This window comes from Pan paniscus, chromosome 18 (assembly GCF_029289425.2).
Source record: "Pan paniscus chromosome 18, NHGRI_mPanPan1-v2.0_pri, whole genome shotgun sequence".
Taxonomy (NCBI): Eukaryota; Metazoa; Chordata; class Mammalia; order Primates; family Hominidae; genus Pan; species Pan paniscus.
In genome coordinates, this window is record NC_073267.2 from 96,530,038 (window position 1) to 96,555,416 (window position 25,379).

The 25,379-nt window shown below is 45.0% G+C and overlaps 2 long non-coding RNA genes across 3 annotated transcripts in view; one reads left to right on the plus strand and one right to left on the minus strand.

Moving 5' to 3' along the window:
* LOC117976317 (uncharacterized) overlaps positions 1 to 8,565 on the plus strand; it is a 53,586-nt gene extending 45,021 nt beyond the window's left edge. The window contains exon 8 of the long non-coding RNA XR_010110320.1: positions 7,905 to 8,565. This is a non-coding gene — a long non-coding RNA (uncharacterized LOC117976317). The remainder of the gene's footprint in view (positions 1 to 7,904) is intronic.
* Positions 1 to 25,379, minus strand: part of LOC117976316 (uncharacterized) — a 398,679-nt gene that overhangs the window by 18,009 nt on the left and 355,291 nt on the right. The window lies entirely within an intron of this gene.

The window sequence follows — 25,379 nt, forward strand, 5'->3', positions numbered from 1 at the left end:
TCCTCCGAAGTGCACGTCCAGAGATTTCTTGCATACGAACTTGTCACAGACCCCGGGGCAGATAAGTAACTCTCTATTTTTCTCTTGGAAAATGTGGAAGCCATCACAAGGACCATTTTTCCTTTTTCACCACGGGATTATAGAAACATAGAGATGGAAAGTTCCAGGCAGAATATCTAGTCCAAACTCTTCCCCCATCAGAGCCTCTCCTGAGAGCAGGAGGCAGGTGGCAGAAGACCTGGGGGTTAATCCCATTATATGCCGAAATCCAATGTGTGGCCTCGAGCCCGTCTCATAGCATCTCTGGATCTGCAATTGCCTGTGGTGTGGGGATTGAGCCTGATCTTCTGTGTGTGTGTGTGTGTGTGTGTGCACGCTCATGTGTGTGTGTGTGTGTGACTCACTTCACTTTTATTATAAACAAACACAGTCTAAACATTTGCGTGAAAATGCAAATGTTTAGGTTTGCATTGCAAACCCCAATGCAAATCAGCTGTGACTATGGACAAAGCCCATCATTTCTCTAAAGCCCCAACTTCTACGGATTGCATCCGCCTTCCCTTCTTCCCCACCCCCACCCCCAGTAATTCCTGCTCCACCTTCAAACCCCCAACATTCATCTCACTCAAACTCCCTTTCAAAGGCTGGGCTCACGTCTGTAATCCCAGCACTTTCAGAGGCCAAGGAGGACGGATCACTTGAGGTCAGGAGTTCAAGACCAGCCTAGCCAATATGGGGACACCCCATCTCTACTAAAAATACAAAAATTAGCTGTATGTGGTGACGTGCGCCTGTAATTCCAGTTACTCTGGAGGCTGAGGCAAGAGAATTTCTTGAACCCGGGAAGCGGAGGTTGCAGTGAACTGACATTGCTCCATTGCAGTCCAGCCTAGGCATCACAGTGAGACTCCGTCTCTAAACAAATAAATAAATACAAACAACTCCCTTTCAAGATTAGCTCTCTGCATTTCTGGTCATCAGTTATTCCTACTCTAATAGGTGTTCTGGTTATCTCTTGGTGAATAACAAAACCACTGAAGGATTGAAAGCGACATGATTTTACGGGTTGGGAATTCAGGAAGGGTTCAGCTGGGCAGCTCTTGCTAGAGGTCTCTCATCTGGTTGTCGTCTGATGTTGACTGACATGTCAGATGGGTATCCAGGACGGTGCATATGTATGTTGGTGGTTGGGGCTGGACGTCACCTGGAATCTCAGCAGGTGGCAGATTAGAGCCTTCACGTGACCCCTCCATGTGGCTTGGTCTTTCCTCTGCCTGGCATTTGGGTCCACCAGAGTGAGCATCCCAGGAGATCCAGGAGGAAGCGGCCAGCCTTCCTGTGATCCATTCTCATGAGTCCCAGAAGGCCACTTTTGCAGCCAGCTATTGATCGAGCAAGTCACTAAAGCCAGCCCAGGGCCCGGGAACAGGATTACAGCGCAGCTCTTGATGGCAACATGGGAATGGCACTTCGTAAGAGGACCATGAACGAGGGAGGTACTGTCGTGGCCACTTTTGTACAGTAAAATCTGTCAGAGAATGAAGGTGAAATAAGTCAGTGTGTTCCCTTTCTCAAGGGACTTCGCATTTAAATTTGATCTTTCCTTGACACGCTGCAAATGAGTTTCCCAGAAAATAATACTTGGTATCCTGCTGCCCGTCCGGGGTCTCCCAGCACTGCTTTCATTTCCGTGTATGTGTGTTGCGGGGGGCGCCGTCCGCACAGTCCTCTGTAGGGGCTCCATCGAATTTTCCCACAAAATTACTATAATTCATAATAATAACAATCGCAATACCTAATATTTGTGAAGAGATTTTTATGGAAATGGTCAAGTGCTAAGAACTTTCTGTATTTCTTCTCATTTAATCTCTCTGAAGGGGTAATGATTCCCATTTCAGGTGGCTGAATGATGGATCCAAGATCTCCACAATCTAACAAGTGGGGAGCCAGGCTTCTTAGCAAATCTCCCAGAGTGAACCTTGACCGATACATTTTACACACACACACACACACACACGCACACATATGGGTTCATATTGGGAGTTAGTATGAACGATTGTGGGGGCTGCCTGAGCAAGTCTGCCATTCGTAGGGCAGGAGGACAGGAAGGAAATGTCCTGAGCTGGAGCTGCATGGGCCCAGCCAAGCTGCACTATCCACGGGTGGGAGCTCTCCTTCCCTCCCTCTCTTATTGTGACATGTGTGTCATTTCCAGCTTGAGGCAGCTAAAGACAGTGCTGCCATGAGCCCACACAGATATCTTGGTGCACCGAGACACAAGCTTTGCCAGGGGATATGCTTAGGAATGGAATTACAACTTAGACGATGTCCTCAACTTCGACTTTCTAGACAATTCCAAACTATTTCTTCAAGAGGTGTCCTGGCCGCTGCAGCATTTTCCATCTGAGAAGCTGCAGTCAGCCTCCAGATAACCTCTGCTCACCGGTCCACGTCCTGTTCTCCGAGACCCAGAGGCCCCTTCCAGGTCCAGTCCTCCTTGCCTATGAATGCCACAGCGCCAGGGCATAGGAGGTGCTGAATTAAATATCTGCTGACTGAATGAACAGGGGAGTTAACTTTGAAAACAGCGTGTCTACCCTCCTGGTCTATGCTGTTCAAATTCTTTCCACTGACGACCTATGCCAGCCTATAAGGCGTCTTTATGCCAATTAGAGATAAAGAGACCCCTTTGGGTGGGCAAATTGCAAAAATTCTTCCGCTCTGCAGAGAAGCGGTTACAGTGGCTTATGGCATGAATGGTGGGACCCAAACTGCATTTCAGCCCCCGATTGCGTTGGTGAAAGACACACCCAGGGGCAATCCTAAGCAGAGGCCCTCATTCCTGGGTCTCACCTATGGGCTCTGACCAGACTTCTGTGGATCAAAGTTCTTCAAAGGCAGCAATGGTCCCCAGACTTTTTGGCACCAGGGACTGGCTTCATGGAAGACAATTGTTCCAGGACCAGGGGTGGGGAGGATGGTTTCGAGATGATTCAAGGGCATTATATTTATCATGTATTTCATTTCTATTATTATTACATTGTAATATATAATGAAATAATTATACAACTCATGATAACGTAGAATTGGTGGGAGCCCTGAGCTTGTTTTCCTGCAGCTAGATGGTCCTGTTTGGGGGTGGTGGGAGGCAGTGACAGATCACCAGTCATTAGATTCTCATAAGGAGCACGCAGCCTAGATCCCTCACGTGTGCAGTTCACAATAGGGCTTACCCTCCTGTGAGAATCTAATGCCACTGCTGATCTGACGGGAGACGGAGCTCAGGCGGTAATTTGAGCGATGGGGAGTGGCTGTAAATACAGACGAAGTCTCGCTCGCTTGCCTGCTGCTCATCTACTGCTGTACGGCGCAGTTCCTAACAGGCCACAGATTGGTACCAGTCCATGGCCTGGGGATTTGGGACCCCCCAACAGCAGCATTCAGAACGCAACATGGTTACCAAGCCTTTCTAATTCCCAAGAAAGCAGTTTTTCTAAACAATGCACACAGAGAAGTGAATCCAAAAAGCATCACAAGATTCCTGTTGGTCCAGGAGCTTTCAGGAAATGAGAGCCACAGGTGAATCTAGCCAAGGAAGCCTCCAGTCCCATATTTAAGTTTGAGTCTAAATCTCAACCCGGGGATTGCTCTTCCAGCTTCTGTTCTGGAGTCTCAGTCTGGTTTCCCCGGCAGGATGCAAGGACACAGGGCTCCCAGATGGCATCGACACACCACGGCCCCCATGGCAAGAAGATGCCAATAATTCCAGGGCTCGACTTCCAGAAAGGGACTTGACTCAGACACTGCGGTTTGGAATTAACCTGCTCAATTCAACCAACTGGGGAACAAACAAGATTCCACATTCGAGGGCACTGACTGGGCTGAATGCCCTGTGGAAAGCGGGCAAACATGAGCGGAACTTCTTAGTAAACAAAGGACGGCCCTTGGCAGCCTGCACGGTCCAGTGTTTTCTAAAATGGCATTTTATTGCCTACATAATGCAATTTCATGACAAATTCTGGGCCGCCTTCCCACACCCCATATTAAGTTATTTCTTTTTATTATGCTCATTTTATTGATGATGTCATGACACGGCCCATCAACCCTTAATTAAAACCACAGCTACAATGTTAGGCCCCCTTTAAACCATGAAAACCAGGGTTTTGGAGAAGTCCTTTAGGAGAGTTTGCTGCTGGGACGGACAAGGACCCTGCTTGCTCCAGGGCAGTCATTGTGGGTTTCCAGAAAAAAAGCAAGAGGTTCTCAGAGGTGCTGGGGTATGGGGGGATTCCAGGTTGTTAGGGGTTGAACTGCGTCCTCCAGAAAAAGGTGCATTGAAGTCCTAACCCCCCAATGCCTCTGAAGGTGACCTTATCCGAGGGTCGTTGCAGATGTAATTAGTTACAGTGAGGTCATACTGGAGTAGGGCGGGCCCCTAATTGAATATGACTGGTGTCCTTATAAAAAGATGGTCATGGAAACTCACAGAGACGCACAGGGGGAACACCACGTGAAGATGAAGAAATAACTCAGGGTGATTCTTCTGCAAACCGAGGGACACCACAGGTCTCCAGCAACCACTGGAAGCTGGGAGGAGCCTGGGGAAAACCCTCCCTTACAGCCTCCGAAGGAACCAGCCCTATGGACACCTTGATTTTGGACTTTCGGCCTCCAACACTGTGAGACAACATGTTTCCATTGCTTTAAGACACCCAGTTGTGGTGTTTTGTTATGGAAGCCCCGGGACACTCACACACAGGGTTTGATTGCGTCTTCCTGAGTTTAATCGCCCAGCCTTGAAATACCCCACATGCAGGCAAATTCTGTGTTTCCCATCGGAACCACAATCACATCTTCCTGGCCTGGACATCAAAGGCATTTTGGTGGGGACAGGATTTGCTCTGCGGCGGCCCCCAGCTTTGACCGCAGTTATAATCCGAACGTTCGGCATTTGGGGGGAAATAGATGCACCCACATAATTAATTATAGAAAGGCCACTAGGGAGGCTCTGAGAGTTTCTAGGGTTTGAGTTTGTCTTGGGTTCCAAAAAAGGGCTCTGAAAAACTGGGTGTCCTTCCAACACAATAGATCCCTGTTCTTTCACGTAGCACAAAGTGTGAGAACCTGTCATTGAGATCATTGATTCTGGGAGAACATGTTTGTTGCATCCTCAGGGAATTCTTGGTCCTCATTTCCAGGTAGGGAAACCAAGGTTGGTAGAGGCAGCTGTGGGCCCAGATCACAGCCAGTGTCGGAGCCTCAGTGGCCAGCTGGTTGTGGTGACTGGACGTGGGCTCGCTGGGCACTAGTGTGTGGATGTGGAAGAGATATGCGTGTGTCTATGTGTGTGTGTGAGACAGAGAGAGAGAGGCTTTATCTCTCATGAGAAGAGTAAAAACCTATGTAGTTAAAAGTCACTCTTGAAAAAAATTGCAGTGAGGTCTGTTTTTATTGACTTATTAATTATAATATTATCAACATACATAGTGTAATTTAAGCAATGGCAAAAAAAAGACAGTTGACACCTTTACAAGTAGATGCCTTCTAATAGATTCATTTGAGTAAACATCATCTCTTTCTAAGCAGTCTCCCCAGAAATCTCAAGTTAAGCCACCAACAAAATTAGTCTTAGTAACACTGGTTTTTAAAAATAACAAATTGTTGGCTGGGCACAGTGGCTCACACCTGTAATCCCAGCACTTTGGGAGGCCAAGGCAGGCAGATCACGAGGTCAAGAGATTGGGACCATCCTGGCCAACACGGTGAAACCCTGTCTCTACTAAAAATACAAAAATTAGCTGGGCATGGTGGCACATGCCTGTAGTTCCAGCTACTTGGGAGGCTGAGGCAAGAGAATCACTTGAACCTGGGAGGTGGAGGTTGCAGTGAGCCGAGATTGCGTCACTGTACTCCAGCCTGGCAACAGAGCGAGACTCCGTCTCAAAAGAAAAATAATAATAATAATAAAGAATTGTTTTTTCCCTAATTAAAAAATAACATTGTCGAAAAATTAGAAAACACAAAACAAATGTATAAAAGAAAATTTCGAAGTGACCATAATCTTATCAATCAAGTTTATACCAGGATGTGGGTATATTTATTTCCAGCTTCTTTACATGTCTGTGTATGTGTGTGCAATTTTGAATTCCATTTTCATACATCTGGTAATACTTATATTATCATTAGACATGATATAGGAGTGTTAACTATTAATATCATTAATAACTCTTCATAATTATAATTGTTGGTGCATGTCTTTAAATCTTATTTGCCATTTGTGATCGTTGACAAAGACTCAAGAGTGGAAACGTTAAGAAAAAGCACTTCTCAGCCATTGGGGCACCATGGTTGGGGATGGGTTGGAAGGGGTGTTGATCACCAGGGCACTGCTTAACTGGTCATTCCACCAGGCTTATGTTCTTGGTTTTTAAAGAGCTTGGTGCCTGTGCACTGTACCATGAACACAATAGTTACATCATAAAATAACTTTCACAACGATGACGACCACAAACTACCAAATGCCAGACACTGTGCTGAGCACCTCCTGGGCATTGAAGCATTAGCAACGCCTAATCCCAACAGTATTCCTATCAGGTGGCTCTGATTGTCATACACATTTGATGAGGCAACGCAGGCAGCAAAAGCCAAGGTGCTGCAACTCACAGGCACACTGTATACCCACCAACAGGGTACGGGAGACTGAGATCCAATCACTTCCCTTCCCATATCCGAAGCATCTCCAGGGACCTGGAAGTTGGAATTTGTGCATTCTGCATAGACACCACACTCTTTGTGGATGTCTGATTGCATGTGCCCAGGTGCACTGCAAAGGAGCTATTCTCCTGGCACCTTCTGCTGGAGGAGGGACCTGGGAAGGTTTTATCTGGCAATTCAGCCTAACTAGTTACTTTTCATAAATCACTTTGAATACTACCTCAAAATCAACATGAAAAGGCCCATCTTTGAATGTTCTTGCCCAGAGCTTATGGTGCTGTACATATTTCTAAGCAACAGAAACCAAACTTTCCCCAATATTCAAACCTCTTAAAGGAATGTTTTTAAAAAATATGTGGTCAACTTTGAATTTTATGTGAGCATTTTTTTAAAGAATCTATTTACATGCACCATCAGCATGTGGTTTTACTGGATGTAGAGTCAGTCTTCCTCCAGAGATACATTAACATGTTGTCAATCATGAAAGTCAGAAAAACAATTATTCTGCACTTCAGTAGATTATGTTGATGTATGATCATGCAACTATTTGGGTTAATAGGAAACTGCATCTAAGTTCTTACTTCACTTTGGATATTTTACTGGTATTTTGGGGGATGAGGCACTGCTTGTTGACCTGGGTGTGAGTAATGTGGCAGTGGAAACCCACTGCGTTAGTACAGCAGTTAACCTAGGGCAGGGGTTCCCAACCAGGGGTGATTTTACTGCCCAGGGACAACTGGCAATGTCTGCAGAGGTTTTCGTTTGCCGTTACTTGGAGGGGAGAATGCTCCTGGTCTCTACTGGGAAGATGCTACCATGGACTAAATAGTGCCCTACGATGAAGAGTTATACCACCCAAAGGTCAGCAACGCCAAGGGCAAGAAACTCTGATCTAAGATAATTTGTCTTTATAAAAATTATATACAGATAAATATAATATTTAAATTTATATAATGTACAATATAATTTATATTATATTTGAATATTTTTAAACATAATTGTAACTTTGATATTTAAATTTATTTATATAATTTATATATTTGAATATTTTAGAACATAATTTTAAACATTTAGATTTTATAATTTTATAAATACAAATTTTAAAATTATATATGTATATATAATCACACACATATATATATATATATATGTGATTCACATACATACATACATTTCCTTACTTGATGCAGGCACCCAGTTGAGCTGATTGGAGTCTCCACCTCTACCCAGTGGAAGATGCCACGTTTCTGCTTCCTTGGTTAACTCCTTGGTTTGGTGGAGGACATCCTGCAGCAGCTTTCTGAGAAAAGGTGCATGGGAAGTATATTTCTTGACCCCTTGAACTCCTTCAACCCTCCTGTTTGATGGATGGCCTTGTCGAGTTGAGAATTCTCAGGTGGAGATGCCTTTTGTTCACAATCTCCGGCTTTTCTCTGCATTTTCCAGCCCCCCAGTGTTGCTGCTGAGAAGTCTGGAGTTTTGTTCACTTCTGGGAAGATTTTCTTATCTTTCTCTTCCAACTTTTGCCTTGAACTTTTTCACTTATGCTATCGTGTTTTTCTCTGCTAAGAGCTTTTTGAGGTATACTGTTTTTGTTTCATGAATACAATATTTTCTTTTCTTTCTCTGAGGTTATTCATAGTAGCCTTTCTTGTTTTAAATTTTTGCTTACTGAATAGTCTTTTTCCTTCCTGTTCCTTTTTGTTGTTGTTGTTGTTACTGAGGTAAAATACATATAAAGTTTGCCCTTTTCACCATTTAAACGTTTCAATCTAGTGGCATTTAGAACGTTTACAATGTGGTGCCATCACCGCTTCTCTCTAGCCCCACAACACTCCCATCACCCCACAAGGAAACTTGTGCCCATTAGCAGCCATTCCCACCCCTCTCCCTGCAGCCCCTGATAACCATTCAAGCACTTCCTGACTCTGTGGATTTGTCTGTTCTGAATGTTTTACGTGAACAGAATCAGACCCCTTGTGTCTGCGAGATGGGGGTCCCAGGTTGCCATCTCGTATTTAAGAGCAGGACACTGAAGGCCAAGGGGTGCCCCCAAGGATCTTGGGAAGAATGTGATGAGTGTGGGGTCCCTGTGGGGTCTGTCGAGGCCATGTCATTAGGGACCCCCAATGTCAGCACATTTGGGCATTTCTCCTTGGACTCTAGTTCCCCATGGTGGGCTCTTCTCCTCCCTGCCTGGAGATCTAGAGGCCCAGGGCTAACGTTCTGAGAGTCAGCAGCCTGGGTCGGGGGAGGGATCAGCCTCCACACTGAACAAGTCATACTCCTTCAATCTCCTGCTTCCTGCACAGACTCCCACCCTAGCTGGGCTCCAGAGACCCCTGTGCCAGCCTTTCAGAGAATGAAGGAGCCTCCATCTGCTGCCAAAGTTGGGGTGCCTGGCTGTCTGCAGCAGAGAAAAAAGCTGAGGCCCTGCTTCTCCCCACTCCTAGAAGCACCTGGTGCTACCCATTCCTGAGCCTTTAGGGGTTCTCTGCCCCACATCAAGGGATGGAGTTTTCCCCTTCTCTACCAAGGCTGCGTTAGGATTCAACTTCCCAGGGGCAGGCGGGAGGCGAGGTCAGTTAACACTCCTCCAGGGGCCTGTAGCTTCCAAATTTCTCTGCAGTTTCCACCTCTCTTGTTGGATTCCCAGGTTTGTGCCTTAAACAAAGTCCCTTCAGTGTCATCTAGCGATGCTTCAGGAAGGAGCCCCCTGCTACCCCCAACAACAGGCTCAGCTCTGGAGACACCGCCCCTCTCCCCGTGCCCACCGGCACCCACTCCTAATGCGGAGAGGCATAGCGTGCCTCCAAGAATAAGGACTGTCTGCTCCGACCTTGATGCCTCCCACAGCACCACCAGCTGGATGAGCCCAGGAGCCCTGGGGACACGGGGTGGACTGGAGGACAAAGACGGCCCCCTCCCCACCCCACTTCACTCTCTCAGTTTCACTGCGATTATCCTCCTGTGCTCTGTGGTGTTACCGCCAATGCTTTAATTGCTTGGAAAACAAGTCAGTGGTCACCTGTGTGTTCCTGCCACAGAAATGAGTAGGATTTTTAGGTGCCACAACCTACCCAAGCTACTTCAAGGGGCTTCATTTGTTTTTCAAGCGAGGTGCCTGGGGAAGAGGAACACCTACAGGAAAAGGTAAATCGCTGTTCCTTCCTGTTTTCTGCCATTGCTTATTGCTGAAGTGGCCAGTCTTCATCTGAGTCGAGCAGGAGCAGTTACACAGCAAGGAGGCAGAGGGTCCCTCGGCCCTTGCCTGGAGTCAGCTGCCCGGCACCTGCCCCCAACATGGCCTTGTCCTCGGGAAGGGGTCACGCTTCAGATGCCTGATCCAGCTCAGATCTCAGGGCAGTCCTGGGGGAGGTGAACTCACCCTCCCCCATGATACCCTCACCATGTCAGAGGTCAGAGGGCATGGCACGGGATTTAAGCCAATCACCAGCTCACAATTCTACAGACAATTATCTCGGATTTGAGTTAAAAGGCCAGCCAGGACAGAACCCAGTCACCACACATTCCTCTGCTAATGTGTCGTTTCTTGGAAATGCACAAACAAATAAAGCAAAAAGCACGCCCCACCGCTGGTGAGTTCTCATGACTCTGCTTGCTGATGTGGATACACTGACAGTAGCTCTCAAGGGTTTTAACACTCCGGACAATTTAAAATAAAGGAGCTGGTTTAGGGAGGAAAGAATACAGGATGTTTTAAACACCAGAAAACTGAAAATTCTTGTCCCAGGAAATCAGTGACCCCTACAGATGAGCACTTGGAATGAAGGGTCACCGTAAATGGAAAAATGATAACAACGTCTCTATTACAAAGAAAGCCCAGGGTAAGGGAATACCAATTGGTACCAATTAGAGACGGATCAGATAGGTGGGGAAAGTTCAGATCCCCTCTGGAGTATATTTATATATCCTCTCTAGAGCCAAAGCCTAGTTAACCTGTGACTGGCTATCGGCTTCCCCCATCGGTGACCCAATACACAGTCTCTCTGCAAGATATTTCAACGGTGGCTGACTCTACTCAATGTTATTTGTAAATATGTTGCAGGGGACACATTTTTTCCAACTGTCTGAAACACTGCAAACCGAATTGCCTTCCAGAATGAAGACAGTAATGTGGACTGGCGAGGCAAGAGGGTGCCAGGCAATAGGGAGTGGTGGGGCCTGTGGCTGAGCCCCAGGCACACAGAGGGGAACACCTGTGGCCAGACCTTCTGGGTTTATCAAGAGCAGCAGGACAACTGGATTTATAGGTAAGATGTCTCCACTTTGAAAACACTGTAGGCCAATGCAAGATGCCTGAGGCAATTGAAGACTCCTAGACTAAAGTCACAGAAAATGACGGCGGCTTTTCTCTATGCATTGACCAAACCCTCTCGCCTCCCATAAAGGGACAGCTGGTGGTACTGCGGTCTACCCGCAGGCTTCTGGCTGGGCCAGAGAGCTCCCCAGCCTACACTACTGTCTAGTTCTTGCCTCTGGCCAGGAGGCCTTTTTCGCTCTCCTCCAAATGCAATTTGAGTTGAGCATTAACCTCACAAAATGGCATTCCCATTACGATCTGAGAGGCGGAGGCTGACGACTTTGTAGTCGCCCTATGAACGGGGCTCCAGCTTGACTGCAGGTTGAACCATTCAGTACAGACCTTGGAGTTCCTTTGCCTGGTCTCTTCCCCATCGTAGGTTTATTCACTTACTCTCTGGTATTTATTGAATGCCCTTCAGGGCCTAGACACTGTGGATATCGCTTGATGAGGTTGATGACTTCAATAAAAAATGTCGTTCTTAGCACTGGCTCCGGGGAGCTGGTGCAGGTAGGATGTTTGGTGCTTCCCTTGAAGGGGGAGCTTCAAGAGAAACTTGACACATCCTGGGCTGCCTGAGACAGCTCGTTGGTCCTTTCAGCCTAAGCACTTCTGTAAAACCCTCTTACCCAACCAGCATCTCTCCCTCAAAATGTCTCAAACTGATTTCTGCTCATTTGATACTTGGGACTGAAAACAAATGAGAAAATTAGAGATGATCCCTAAAGTGAGGGACCACACTTCCTGATGGGAAGTCTGAGCCCCCAGACCCAGTGCCATTCACCCAGTGTTCGCGATACTTCCTGCCCTTTCAGAACGCCCAGGTTTATCAGCGTACAGCTCTTGTTAGGAGAAAATAATCAATTGCCTGTTTTAATAAGCGAACGCAATCTTCTTCTAGGGAGGCTGGTAACCTGAAGGCCACGTGCGTTTAAAAGATGCATAATTAGGATGGGTCTGGTTGCCCTAGAATAAGAGGCAGAGCTCATGCGAACGCTCACCTTCTGGCTGAGATGGAAACATTTCCCACTGCCTACAGCTCTAGTGACTCCTTGATGTGTAAGCATGTGTGATACAATTCACGTGAACAAACAGCCAACCCAAGTAACAGGACGAGGCTCGGCATTCAGATGTTAATCCGCATAAGCCCAAGCGCTGATAACCATGACGTTTTGGAAACCAGACACCATAGATCATTAGACAACAATGCCAAGCCGCAGGTTGTGCCTGAACGCTCCCTAGTCCCTGGGTTCAAATCCCAGAGGTTGACTTTTGTCCCTGATTACTTTTTTTTTCCTTTCAGTGGGACAGAAATCATGGAAACACAGTTTAACCTCCACCTTTTCTTGTCCCCTTAGACCTGGATCACATTTCAGCAAAATAGTGGACACACTACTAGTGGTTGGTATTGATTTTACAGTTGTCATTTCCAGTTTACCTTGCAGAGCTTCATCTTTAAGTGAGTAACAAATAGCTACTAAAAATCTCTCCGGGGCGTTTATGTTCTTTTTTTTTTTTCTTTCTGCATGCAGTAACTGCCCATAAACCAACTAGGGTAAAAAAGACAGGGATGTCTGCCACAGTGAAACAGGCTTTTAAAAGACAAATTACACTCATCCTGGGGCATGTAACATAAAAATTGTGTTGGTTAAGCAAGCAACAATAATGTCCCATGCTTTTGGCTGCAGGGACAGCGTATCCATGCTGGATGGAGCCTCTCACAGTTAGAGGTGCTTTGCATGAGGTACATCTTGCTTGCCTCCTTCATGTTATCTTTTCTCTGTTAACTTCAAAAGTGTAAAGCAAGCCCTCTCCCAGAAGGGTAAAATTTCCACAGTGACAGATTCAAAGAGTAAAGCAAGTGGGGCTCTAAAGCAAAAAGAAAACAGTCTCTTATTTGATAAATGGTTTGAATTTAATGACTGGGGAAAAGCCCAAATCAGACAATTTGTGACTTGATCAAGCCCCAGGTCCCTTCTTGCACAGCTGCGACAAGCAAAAGGCGCTGCTGGTCTAAGAAGACTGACATTTCTGGGATGCCTGCTGTTTAGTCACTGCCCTTTAGCCCAAGTTAACTAGGAGCTGAAATACACAGGTTGGTGATGTTCTAAGCCAACATTGAAAAGAGTGGTTTTTAGGGTTGTACATTTTAAGGTTTTTTACAAGTAAAAATAAAGTTTTGAAAATAAAGTTTTGAAAGAGCAGCAGCACTTTCGCATCCTCTTGCCTTCATTTTCCAACTCTACGAACTTGTGAACTATGAGGGGTTTGGTTATAGGGTTTCTAAGAAGTCTGAGTTTAAAATTCTTATAGAGAATGAAAGCAGGTAGAAATATTGCCATTCCAGGATTGAGTGAAGTCATCTGAACTAACCCTTGAATTGGTTCATTCATTCATTTCTTTGTTGTTTATCCCACAAATATCTATGGATAATGGTCCAGGCAATAGGCTAGGTGCCAGGGATAAGTGGTTTTGACAAAGTTCTCCATCTCATATTCCCTCTTGAGAAGGAGAGGGGGCCCACGGACTGAAGTGACTTGTCTAGGATTACACAGCAAGCTCAGTTCTGTGCTTGGGCCCCCCCTGCCTTTTTTTGAAGACTTAAAAAAAAAATCATGTTTCTTATGAAAGACATGTTTCACCGTGTTTTCCTTCTTGTCAATGGGAAAAACAAACTCCCTCCAGCAGAGGTCCCAGGCTACAGACATGACATACTGACTTCCACTTGCCTTCCCTAAAACTGTTTTCCTTCCCCCAAGAAAACCAAAAAGACCACTTGGCTTTCCTGCTTCCCTCTTGCAAATGTGGCTGCAGCAGTGGCCTGGCAGAATTGGAAAGGCGGATTCTGGGTTTTGGGAGGGTTATCTACATAGACGACCACATGTCCAAGTTTGCGTAGGGTGGTCTCAGTTTCTGCCTGCTGACCTGGCATCTCCGTTAGCATACTTTTCAACTCTCAAAGGTGCCTTGGTTTGGATGATGCGTTACGGCCATTCTACATGTAGGACACTTTTAAATACTATTCTGCCCGTTACCTGTGGGTCACACAGCCCAGGCTTCCCTGGCAGTGGAGATGTTCCCCCTGTTGGAGCTCATAGCGCAAGGAGAAATAGGCTGGTTCTCTTAGAACATGGAGGACAATGGCCCCTGAAAACCCATTGACTTGTTGACTGGCTAAATCAATCTTAGTGGATTTGGGGCCAAAGCCAGGTCCATAACATGTGCAGGACCCAGGACAAGGGTCAATATGAAAACCCACATGTCTTATATTCAGATATTTTAACATTATAAATCAAAGAGCTAAATAGACTCTTTTCTCCTGACTTGTCAAATGGAGCTTCATGACTACCCGGAAGGTGGGGTTTGAATGCAGAACTGTCATACTCCTAGGAGCTCCATGCTGACAGGTGCACATGGGGAAAGCCAGTCCTCGGCCCTAGACCATGGCCTGTCCCCCTTCTTGTCTCATCCTGGTTCCTTTCTGCAGGGCGGGGGGTCTCAGACTCATGGGTGCAGATGCCGTAGCCATGCATCAAGCTCTGCTCATATCCCTTGCAAACAGCCATCCCTCGACCACCTCTTCAGGCTCATCTGTAAAAGAAGTGCTGTGAACAAGACTAGCACAGGCCTTGGGAGTGAGCTTGGGGCCGTTTGGGCCAGGAGCTCTGGCCTGGGTACCTAGAGCATGACCTAGAGGTGAAGGTGCAGGTCCAGATGGGCGGTCTCCTCGTATTTGGCTCCTGGCTTCCCCGTGACCTGTAGCACCATGACAAGGTGAACGGCTTCCATGTTGTCTGCATGGCACACCCTTCATGCTCTTGTCATGGGTGGAATCCTGATCTGTCTCTCATCGCTGACCACAAAGGCATTGCAGTCTTTTCGGTCTGGGCTGCCTTTTCATTCTTGACTATTTCAGTCCTAGCACACTAACTTTCCCTGCCCCCCACCTAAGCCTTTAAGCCTGAGTCAGAATGACTTTTGCTATTCTTCTCAAATCGGTCTCATTCTTCTGTCTCCACTTGTCTAATTACCTCTTACTCTACCGAAAGGCCTCTTAGTTCCTCTGAGTTAGGGTTTCCATTTCCTAATGTTTTTAAGTTCAGGGCTTATTCTATGTCATGAAATGGATGTTACAAAGACAAAACAGGCCAGGCGCGGTGGCTTACGCCTGTAATCCCAGCACTTTGGGAGGCCGAGGCGGGCAGATCACCTGAGGTCACCTGAGGTCAGGAGTTCGAGACCAGCCTGGTCAACATGGCAAAACCCTGTCTCTACTAAAAATACAAAAATTAGCCAGGCATGGTGGCGGTAGCCTGTAATCCCAGCTACTTGGGAGGCTGAGGCAGGAGAATTGCTTGAACCCAGGGGAGGAGGTTGCAGTGAGCTGAGATCGCACCATTGCACTCCAGCCTTGGGGATACAGCAAGACTCTGTCTCCAGGGGAAAAAAAAAAAAGGTGGGGGGAGGCAGGGGAGCAAAACAAATCTACTGTGGAGATTCTATGTCTGATATATGAGAAACAGAATACACATCCTTTATCTCTGAATTCTTCAAGTAGGGACCAACTCCCATGCACTCTAGAAGTGAGTCCACGAAGTTTATATTCTTAATCATATTTGCAAACAAAAAGGTGCAGTATATTTTTGCTCAAAAAGGGTCCTCAGCAAATATTTGGTGAGTGAATAAACGAATGAATGAGTGAATTGCCAAGAACCCAGATTTGGGAGGCTGATAGACCTGGTTTGAATCCTGGTTATGTCACTTATTGAATGGGACACCTAAGGCAGTTTTCTTAATAACTCAGCCCCAGATAAGGAAGTACAACCTTAGAGGGTTGCAATGAAGGTGAAATTAGGTAATATTTGTAACGACTTAGCAGAGTACACAGCATAAAGAAAGCATCTAATTATACAAGCTGAAAACAACAAGCATTTAATGCCGTAGAATCAAACGGAGGTTGAGACCCCCAAAGGCATTGTTTGTTCAACTGTGGCGTTAAACAAAACACTTTTTTAACATAAAAAGTTTGCAGAGGTGTCCAATCTTTTGGCTTCCCTGGGCCACATTGGAAGAATTGTCTTGGGCCACATATAAAATACACTAACCATATCTGATGAGCTAAAAAAAAAAAAAATGCAAAAAACATCTCATAATGTTTTAAGAAAGTTTACGAATTTGTGTTGGACCACATTCAAAGCCATTCTGGGCCACGGATTGGATGAGTTTGGTTTAAAGACCTCCCCCTGATTTTCTTGCAAAAAATTTTAAAGGCCTTGCTCCTAGAGAGTACACTGTCTTCCAAGAAGTGAGAATCATTTCAGACAGTTTGGTATCAACAAAGTTTGAATAAGAATAATAATATCATTATTATGCCAAAAGAATTATAGTACATATACAATTCTTCCACTTCCTTTTTTCATTAACTGTGTATTTCATTCATAATACACTGTTCACATTGATTTACAAAGATATCTCATTTAAAATGTGTTTCATATCATTTCACTGCATGAATATTTCTTGATGTTTTTGCCCAGTCCCCTATGAATGGACTTGGGGCTGTTTCTATGCTTTTTTTTTTTTTTTTTTTTTTTGAGACGGAGTCTTGCTCTGTTGCCCAGGCTGGAGTGCAGTGGTGCTATCTCAGCTCACTGCAAGCTCCACCTCCTGGGTTAATGCCATTCTGCCTCAGCCTCCAGAGTAGCTGGGACTACAAGCACCTGCCACCACGCCCAGCTAATTTGTTGTATTTTTAGTAGAGACAGGGTTTCACCATGTTAGCCAGGATGGTCTCAATCTCCTGACCTCATGATCTGCCTGCCTCGGCCTTCCAAAGTGCTGGGATTACAGGCATGAGCCACCGTGCCCAGCCCCCTAGCTTATTTTTAGTGGGTTAATTTCTAGGAATGAAATTTCTAGGTAAATTTGGTAAATGGAGAAATTGCATTTTGATAAAAAGTTCCAACTTGGCTTCTCCAAAATATAGACCAGCCATGTTTGAGGGGGGTTTACTTCCCAAAATTCCAACCAACATGGAACATTCTGGTTCTTTTTAATTTTGGACAACCTGGCAGACAAAAGTAAGATCTCCTGTTTTGAACATGTGCCTGTATTTGATGACTAACAGTGCTGAAGCACACTTCATGTGAACGTTGGCCATTGCTGCCATGTTTTCATGAGATGCCTGATCACATCCTGCCTTTGTCTGTTTTCCTCTTCCAGTTGTTTATATTTCTGTACTGATACGTAGGTGTTTTGTTTTGTTTTGTTTTGTTTTGTTTGAGACACAGTCTCATTCTGTCACCCAGGCTGGAGTGCAGTGGAACGATCTTGGCTCACGGCAACCTCCACCTCCTGGGTTCAAGCAATTCTCCTGCCTCACCCTCCAGAGAAGCTGGGATTACTCACCCTCCAGAGAAGCTGAGATTACAGGTGCCCACCACCATGCCTGGCTAATGTTTTGTGTTTTAATAAAGACAGGGTTTCCCATGTTGGCCAGGCTGTTCTCGAACTCCTGACCTCAGGTGATCCACCCACCTTGGCCTCCCAAAGTGCTGGGATTACAGGCGTGAGCCACCGTGCCTGGCTGGTGTTATTTTATAATATGAATATTCATCATATGTTTGCCATATGTGTTGCAAATTTCTAAGTTATTATCTTTTAATGTTTTATTACAAATCTTTATAAAATATTTTGTGTATTATTCTGTCTTATTTAACCTAGATCCCTGAAGATAATTGAATTTCTTATCAATGACCCATAACCTGTTCCCTTCTTCGTGTGCTGCTAAAATTTGTACAACTATTTGCCCTTTCATTAAATGGCCTCTGATTGCCATACTTCTGAATACTTCTATCTATTTTGTTATCTTGGTCCTTCTACCTTAGTGATGTGCTATTCACATGTATTCCCTGTTGTTAATGGGTTAAAAATGGTAATATTCTTCTTTGTGCTTTTCTCGATTGGCTACAGCTGGGGAATCAGACAGTCAAGTCTGCTAGGATTGTGTCTGAAGTGGGACTCACTAGGTCATGAATGAGATCCTTAGGTGCCCTCATTAAATACATGAAAGATTTTCAGAGTCATTTTGTATTTTCTTGCCAATTCTTGGCTCTCGTTCAGCTGGTTAAGTGTGCGTGATATTTTAAGCCCTGTTAAGTGAGGTATTACTATGTGCCAAAGACTTACATAGAAGCAAGTGACTGTAGGCTTTTCAAGTGAATTAGTTGACTCTCAGATCTTAGATTTAATTTAGTCCACTCTCTCTATCTCCAGAATTTGAAACCATTCAACAATGTCCCCAGCTGTGTTGTCATCTACACTCTTTTTGAACAACTGCAGTCGTGGACAGATCAGCTCTCTAATCCGAGTATTGTACTTTAGACAGCTCTCATTATGACAAAACTGTGTTACTCTATGGAACGTAATTCCCCAGAAAATTCTCCCCGTAGTCCTGGATCTACCTTCTCCTTGGCTTAGTTCTGCCACATGTCCTTTTCCCAATAAGCCCCATGACTGCTCTGTGGTCAGCACAGATGTCTCCAGGTAAGCCTGAATTCCCCCACCAAAAAAACACCAAAAAACCCTCCTCCACCCTAAGGATAAACACTGGATTTTCCAAGTCCCATAGAGAGTGTGGGGCTGGCTTTAGAGTCATTTAAGCTGCTCTGGGCTTAATAACGGTAGCCAGATCCAAAGAGCACCACACACCCAATGAGGTCATCACCATTCCAGTCCCACTGAGCCTTCCGCAGATGCTACAAGAAATCTGCCCACCAGGCAAGTCACATGTTCAATGTTAACCTGAGAGCTTCTGAATCTGAACGGGCCAGGGACTGAAGCTTCCTCCATTGTGGCTGCTGCTCTGGACACTAGCAATGGGCTTTCGTCTCCTGAGGGCTCTGACTTGGCAGCATGTACCTACACCGGTGTCTCCAATGTCAATTCTTCCTTAACCCTCCATCAGGAAAAAGCACACACACAAAGCAGGTGTTTGTTTTCTTCAGTGATTTGTTCACTCAGAAATGAGAACTCTTGCCTGTGGGCCAAGATTTTCCTCTTAAGGAAGTGGTGACTCCACCTGACCTCACCCCGCCCCCCACCCCGAGAACCTCCTCTGGCTTCTATGGGGGTTGCCACTGGGAGTGGGTCCTGGACAGCCTAGGAAGCAAAGTGTCTGGAAGATGTAATCCTCTGGCAAAGGAAAGCCTAGCTCAGCTCATTGTAGGTGAACTGAGCCCTTGTGCCTGCCTGGCAGAGCAAGTCTAAGGAGGATGAAGCACACAGCATTGGTGATCTCAACAGCCACCCTCCCCATAGATTAAAAAATTGCTACCCATAACATATGGATACCTATAGCCTTGAGCAAGATTAGAAAGACCTTGTCCAGAGCTTCCTTTGTCCAGACGTTCATTATTTTTTCATCTGTAAAATCAGTGAATTGGACCACAAGGTTTTGAAAGTGCCCTTTAACTCTAATATTCATCGACTTACTGGGTCCAAGTGGGTTATTTGGGGGAAGGGGCACCAAACTATGTCTACTCACCCTCCCTTTCCAAGACAGTCAATGAAGCACCTTTGCACACAATTGGCATTGATCATGCCAGGATGCTCAGCAGACCCTAAGGTGACTGTCTCAATTGTCATCGCTGCCATCATCATTCTCATCATTACCATCAGCATGATAACATGATCACCATGATAAAACGATCACCATAAGCATCACCATCCTGATCACTGTCATCACCATCCTCATCACCATCATCCTCACCATCATTACCACCATCACCACCACCACCATCATCACCATCATCTTCACCATCATTACCACCATCACCACCACCACCATCATCACCATCATCCTCATCATCATTACCACCATCACCATCTTCATCACCATCATCATTACCACCATCACCATCTTCATCACCATCATCATTACCACCATCACCACCACCATTATCACCATTCCTAGCACCATCCTCCTCCTCCTCATCATCATCAAGGTCATTAGCATTTTGGGATGTTTAGATGGAGCTAAGATTCAAGGTGACTAGTGGTTGTTCTGAAGGTGATACACTGTCTCTCACTCAGTGAACATAGAAATTGTATTATATACTGCCTATTTTGGCTTTCATCTTGACAACACCCCTTTGCATCAAATTCCCCAACACTGCTCTTTTGACTACTTGCAGACAGTTTAGAAAATGATTATAGAGAGGAGGTATTGCTTTTATCATTTAATGGAGTGATTCTGTAAGGAAGATGCAACATGTGGGTGGTAAAATACAGTGAAGGAAACAGACAAATAGACTCCTTGTTTTGACCACATCCTGTTGCCCGTTTGTGATGTGTCCCTGTTTGTTGAAATCAGGTGCTGAGTATCCAGTGAATTTCATGCACATGAGCAGAAAAGGCAGCAAACAGAGAGAGAGAGCAAACTTTCTCAGGGCACCAGGTTCTCACTTCCTCACAATGAAGTCTAGAATAAAAGCATTTTTAAGGAACACTAAAAATATCTCCATACTGTCATGGAGTAAAATCAAAGTCTTGAGCACTATCTACATTAGAGTTCCCCAAATTCTTATGATGACCATTAATTTATTGTCTAAATAGGGACCCATTTGAAAATGAAAGGACGCACTAGAACCAATTAGTAGACGTTAATTAATTCACAACTAGCCTCCATTAAACTGTCCTAGCACAACTAGGATGTATAGTCAGCCTACAAACACAGACCTTCAGTTCAGCAGATCTAGAACAAATTTGCACCAAACAATAAATGAGAAAAATGACAATGTAAATATGTACAAATGTGTTGTAAGACTGTTAACTGCCCTTTCCTGGGGCAATCTATTCTTTATCTATCATTGTGTTCTTTCCACTTTTTTGTGTTAAAATGTTCTTTTTAAAATAAATTAATTGGTCATGGGGGTAGATGATAGGGTTTCATCATTTTTGTTAATCTGTTTGCTTGTTATTTTTTGATTGCTTAATTGGCACATGAAATCTGATGAACCTATGTCAGTCCACCCATATTCATTTTTAGTTTCCTGGTCTCTGTTATCCTCAAATCTGGGACTACTTATCTGGACCTTTCCAGCTCACTGGGAAAGGATCATTTGCTCCATGAGTGAGGACATCCCTACTTGAGTCTCAGCCTGTCTGCTGCCCCACATTCATGTCCATTCTCAGAACCACCTATTCTTCCAATTGTGCTAGATTATTTTTTCTCAAATATTTTTATTACTATTTTTTAACCTTGATCTTCCTCCCCGTGAAAACATGAAAAGGCAGCTTCCTCTCTTCCATCAACCCATCCCCAGACATCCCCCACCCCAAGCAATGGCAGCTCCTCCATCATCACAGGTACTGGAATTTGTCTCAGAACCATCTGGCATGCATCACTATGCAAACGACGTCCTCACCAGAGGGAGCCCAAAGGGAGATTGCTATCTCAAGCCCCCATGTAGGGTGGTTGTTATTTTTAAAGGCAGCTCATTCAGCCACTGCAGGGAACTAATTTCTTTTCAACACTGCCACAGCACCCATCCTGAAGTTAGGGAAGCTGGACAGAGATGGAGGAGGTGGGGGTGGGGGAACTATTATTAGCATGATTTCTAGGATCAAAGTCCTTTATGACCTAAAAGATCTAGGCTGTTAAATTATAAATTAGGGTTTAATCAGAGTCTTGTCCATCAACTTTTATCCCTGCTTCAGTTTGGGCAAATGGCTCTTGCTTTGGCAGGTCGTTTCTTAAGTGTTTCGGAGATTATAAGCTCCGGTATTCATGTCAAACAGAGGAGCAGATGTGCGATGGTTTTCCACCCCTAAAGGGTGGAAAGTGGAGATGGGTTTCATTTGCTTTAGCAAAAATAACTGCAGATATGAAAGTTTAAAAGTCTCGAAGCATCTACACCTTGCTCATTCTGGGGCAAAGATGAAGCCACAACTGAAGCCTGCTAGGAAGCAGAGGTTAAAGAGCCTGAGATTTCTGCTCACCACTGAACTCGGAATTCTGACTCTGATAACTCTGGACAACTTATTTAGCTTCTCTAAGCTTCATTTCCCCTCAGTTCTGTGATAAAGATAGTGATAGTAGCTACTCATGGAGTTGTAAAGAATATTATCTTATAGAACTACTATTTATTGGGCACCTGGTATATGACAGGCACCGGGTTAAGCTTTGGTAGTCCTATTGTCAATAAAACAAAGAAAATCTTTTGTGGAGTTTAAATTCTGGACAGGAGAGAGAGGGAGAAACAACAGACCAATAAAGAAATAAACATGATATAATGAAGAAAAATGAGTAGTGTGTAGGGAGAAAAATAAGAAGGAGGTACTGAGATACTAAGTGAGCAAATGTATGTTGAGAAGTTAGCACAGTGCCTAGCAGATAATAAGTGGTCAAATAAAATTAGTGATGATGATGATGATGATAGAGATGGTGGTGAAGGTGATGATTGATGGTGATAGGGGTAATGATGATTATGGTGGTGATAATGGTAGTGACAATGATAATGATGATGGTGATGGTGATGATGATGATGATAGTGATGATGGTGATGGTGGCAATGGTGATGATGGTGATAATAGAGATAACGATGGAACGTGATGATGGTGATGGTGGTAATGGTGATGATGGTGATAATGATGATGCTGGTGGTGATGATGATGATGGTAGTGATGATGATGATGATGATGGTGGTGATATTGATGATGATAATGATGATGAAGATGACAATGATGATAGGGAGGTCAGTGTTGATAATGGTTATTCCTAAAACTTTCTGGCTACACCAGATCTCTTTTCTTTATTTTCATTCTTGGAAACAACTCTTCAATAACTGATTGGAGTCAAGGGATATCAAAGCTATGCCCACTTTTTCTTTTTTCAAGTTGAACTCTTTGCCTTAGATTCGGCCAAAGGTTTTGGAGTAAGTGTTCAACTAGACATTTATTAAAAAGCAACATACACACACAGCCTAAGAAAGCATTCAAGCTAGGAAAGAAAAGGGGTTCTTTGTGTTTTACTACTTGGCAATAAGTTTGTATTAAATCAGAACAAGACAGATTCTATGTAGACAGGAGCTCTTGGAACCAGCTTTTCTAACTGCCCCGAGCTGCACATGGCTGAGTGCCTTTCAACCACACCTGTGCCTTTTATTAAATTCAGGAAAGAAAACTCTTGGACCACCTTGTTCCATTACTAATTTAGTACTGCAAAGCAAAACAGCAAAGAGGAATGAATTTTCCTCGGGCCCTCAGCCCCTTTATAATTTTGTGGTCATCCATTAGCAAGAAAATGATGGTCATTTCCCTATGTTCCCACAACAGTGGAGGAATGTCTCCATTCCTAGGGTGCTTCTGGCTTCATCCCAAATATGAAGCCATCATGTTCATCTAGTTTGGGACAAAAATCCCTATGTATTCACCATTGAGGCAGGGGCCAAGCTAAGCCAGAGAATTAATCATTCTCACCCATTCCTCCCTCGCTGTGATGAGTGATGGGGAGGAGATAAAAGGAGATGAAAAGCACTAAGGGAGTCCCAAATCTTGCTGCTTATGTCCCTCCAGACACAGTAAGAGTGAAAGCATTTGGCTAAATTAAGGACCATACAAAGTATATAGTTAATTAATATTACACTACCAGAAAGGATAAAAAAAAGTTTTATTATTTGAGGATTTTGGGTTGCAATGAAAACATTTCTAACTTAAGAAAAAAGGAATTCATGAATTGTTCTGGGATAGCTCATGGGCTTGGAAGCAGAATTCCAGAACCAGATCTCAGAAAGGATGGAAACTGGGACAGCTTGGGGGCCTCCAGAGACCACTGTCAGAATGAGTGAACACCAACTCTTTCTAGCTTTGGGGTCAAATAACACCAGATTCAAATTCCAGGGAGAGCAGAGTTTGTCAGGCTGGCCCCACTTGGGTGACATGCCCAGTCCTTGGCCGTGGGGGATGCCTCAGTTCGTCTGTGCTGCTTTAACAATGTACCAAGGTCTGAGGGGCTTAGAGAACAGATATTTATTTCTCACAGTTTTGGAGGCTGGCAATCCAAGATCAAGGTGCCGGCAGGGAGGGTTTCTTCTGAGGCCATCTGCTTGCTGTGTCCTCACAGTCTTTCCTTAGTGTGTGTCTATGTCCTAATCTCCACTTCTTTTAAGGACACCAGTCCTATTGGATTGGGGTCCCACCCCTGTGACCTCATTTAACCTTAATTGCATCCTTAGAGACATTATCTCCAAATACAGCCCATTAATTTAGAGTATCAGTATTTGAATTTAAATGCAGGGGCGGTACAATTCGGTTCATAACAGGGGAACTGGCACTTTGATTGATAAATCACTTAAGGCGTGGAGATCCAAAGAAGGGAGGATGAACCTGTAATCCCAGCACTTAGGGAAGCCAAGGCGGGTGGATCACCTGAGGTCAGGAGTTCGAGACCAGCCTGACCAATACGGTGAAACCCTGTCTCTACTAAAAATACAAAAATTAGCTGGGCATGGTGGCATGTGCCTCTAGTCCCAGCTACTCAGGAGGCTGAGGCAGGAGAATTGCTTGATCCCAGGAGGCGGAGGTTACAGTGAGCTAAGATCGCACCACTGCACTCTAGCCTGAGTGACAGAGTGAGACTCCATTTAAAAAAAAAAAAAAAGAAGAAGAAGGGATGATGAATGCTAGGTCCAAATATAGACACTCCAGAGACATCAGTGAGAATAGGCCAAGCACAGGAGTGCTGGAATGACCATGACCTGCTGCCATCCTCCCAGAAGCACACGTTCGGGGCAGGATGCAAAGGACCACAATATAGACAGAGGCCATGGAACTGAGGGGTGGCAACACAGAGAGGAGAGACTTTTAACTGTGCCTGGCAAGGCAGAGGCAAGGTGGGCTTCAGAGGAAGAGGGCAAGCCTGAGCTGGAGGATGAGCAGCCACCTCCAAGGAGGTCAGTGAGCATGAACTCTGCCCAGTGCTTTGCAGATCCTGGGGAATGCTGTCTGCTTGTTGCTTGTGGGCTTGGGCCCCAAGTGGGTGTGATGGAGACAGTGGCCAGGGCTCAGCACCCCTGCTGGGGGAGAACTAACCGCCTTGTTTTCTGAAAAGCTGCCCAGGCAACCTCTCCCCCTGCAGCTGTGGAAGACCCTTCACCATGCTACCCATGGGCCTGGAATACTCGCTCCGCAACTGATCCAAATGTACCTGTTCTGTGCTTTGTCCTAGGTACGATGTATGTTCATTCATTGGTTTATTATCATTTTCCTCTCGGGATCTTGGAAATTGGTCATTTGCTAAAATAACCTCATTCAACATGCTAATGGGTTTTCACCCATCAATGGG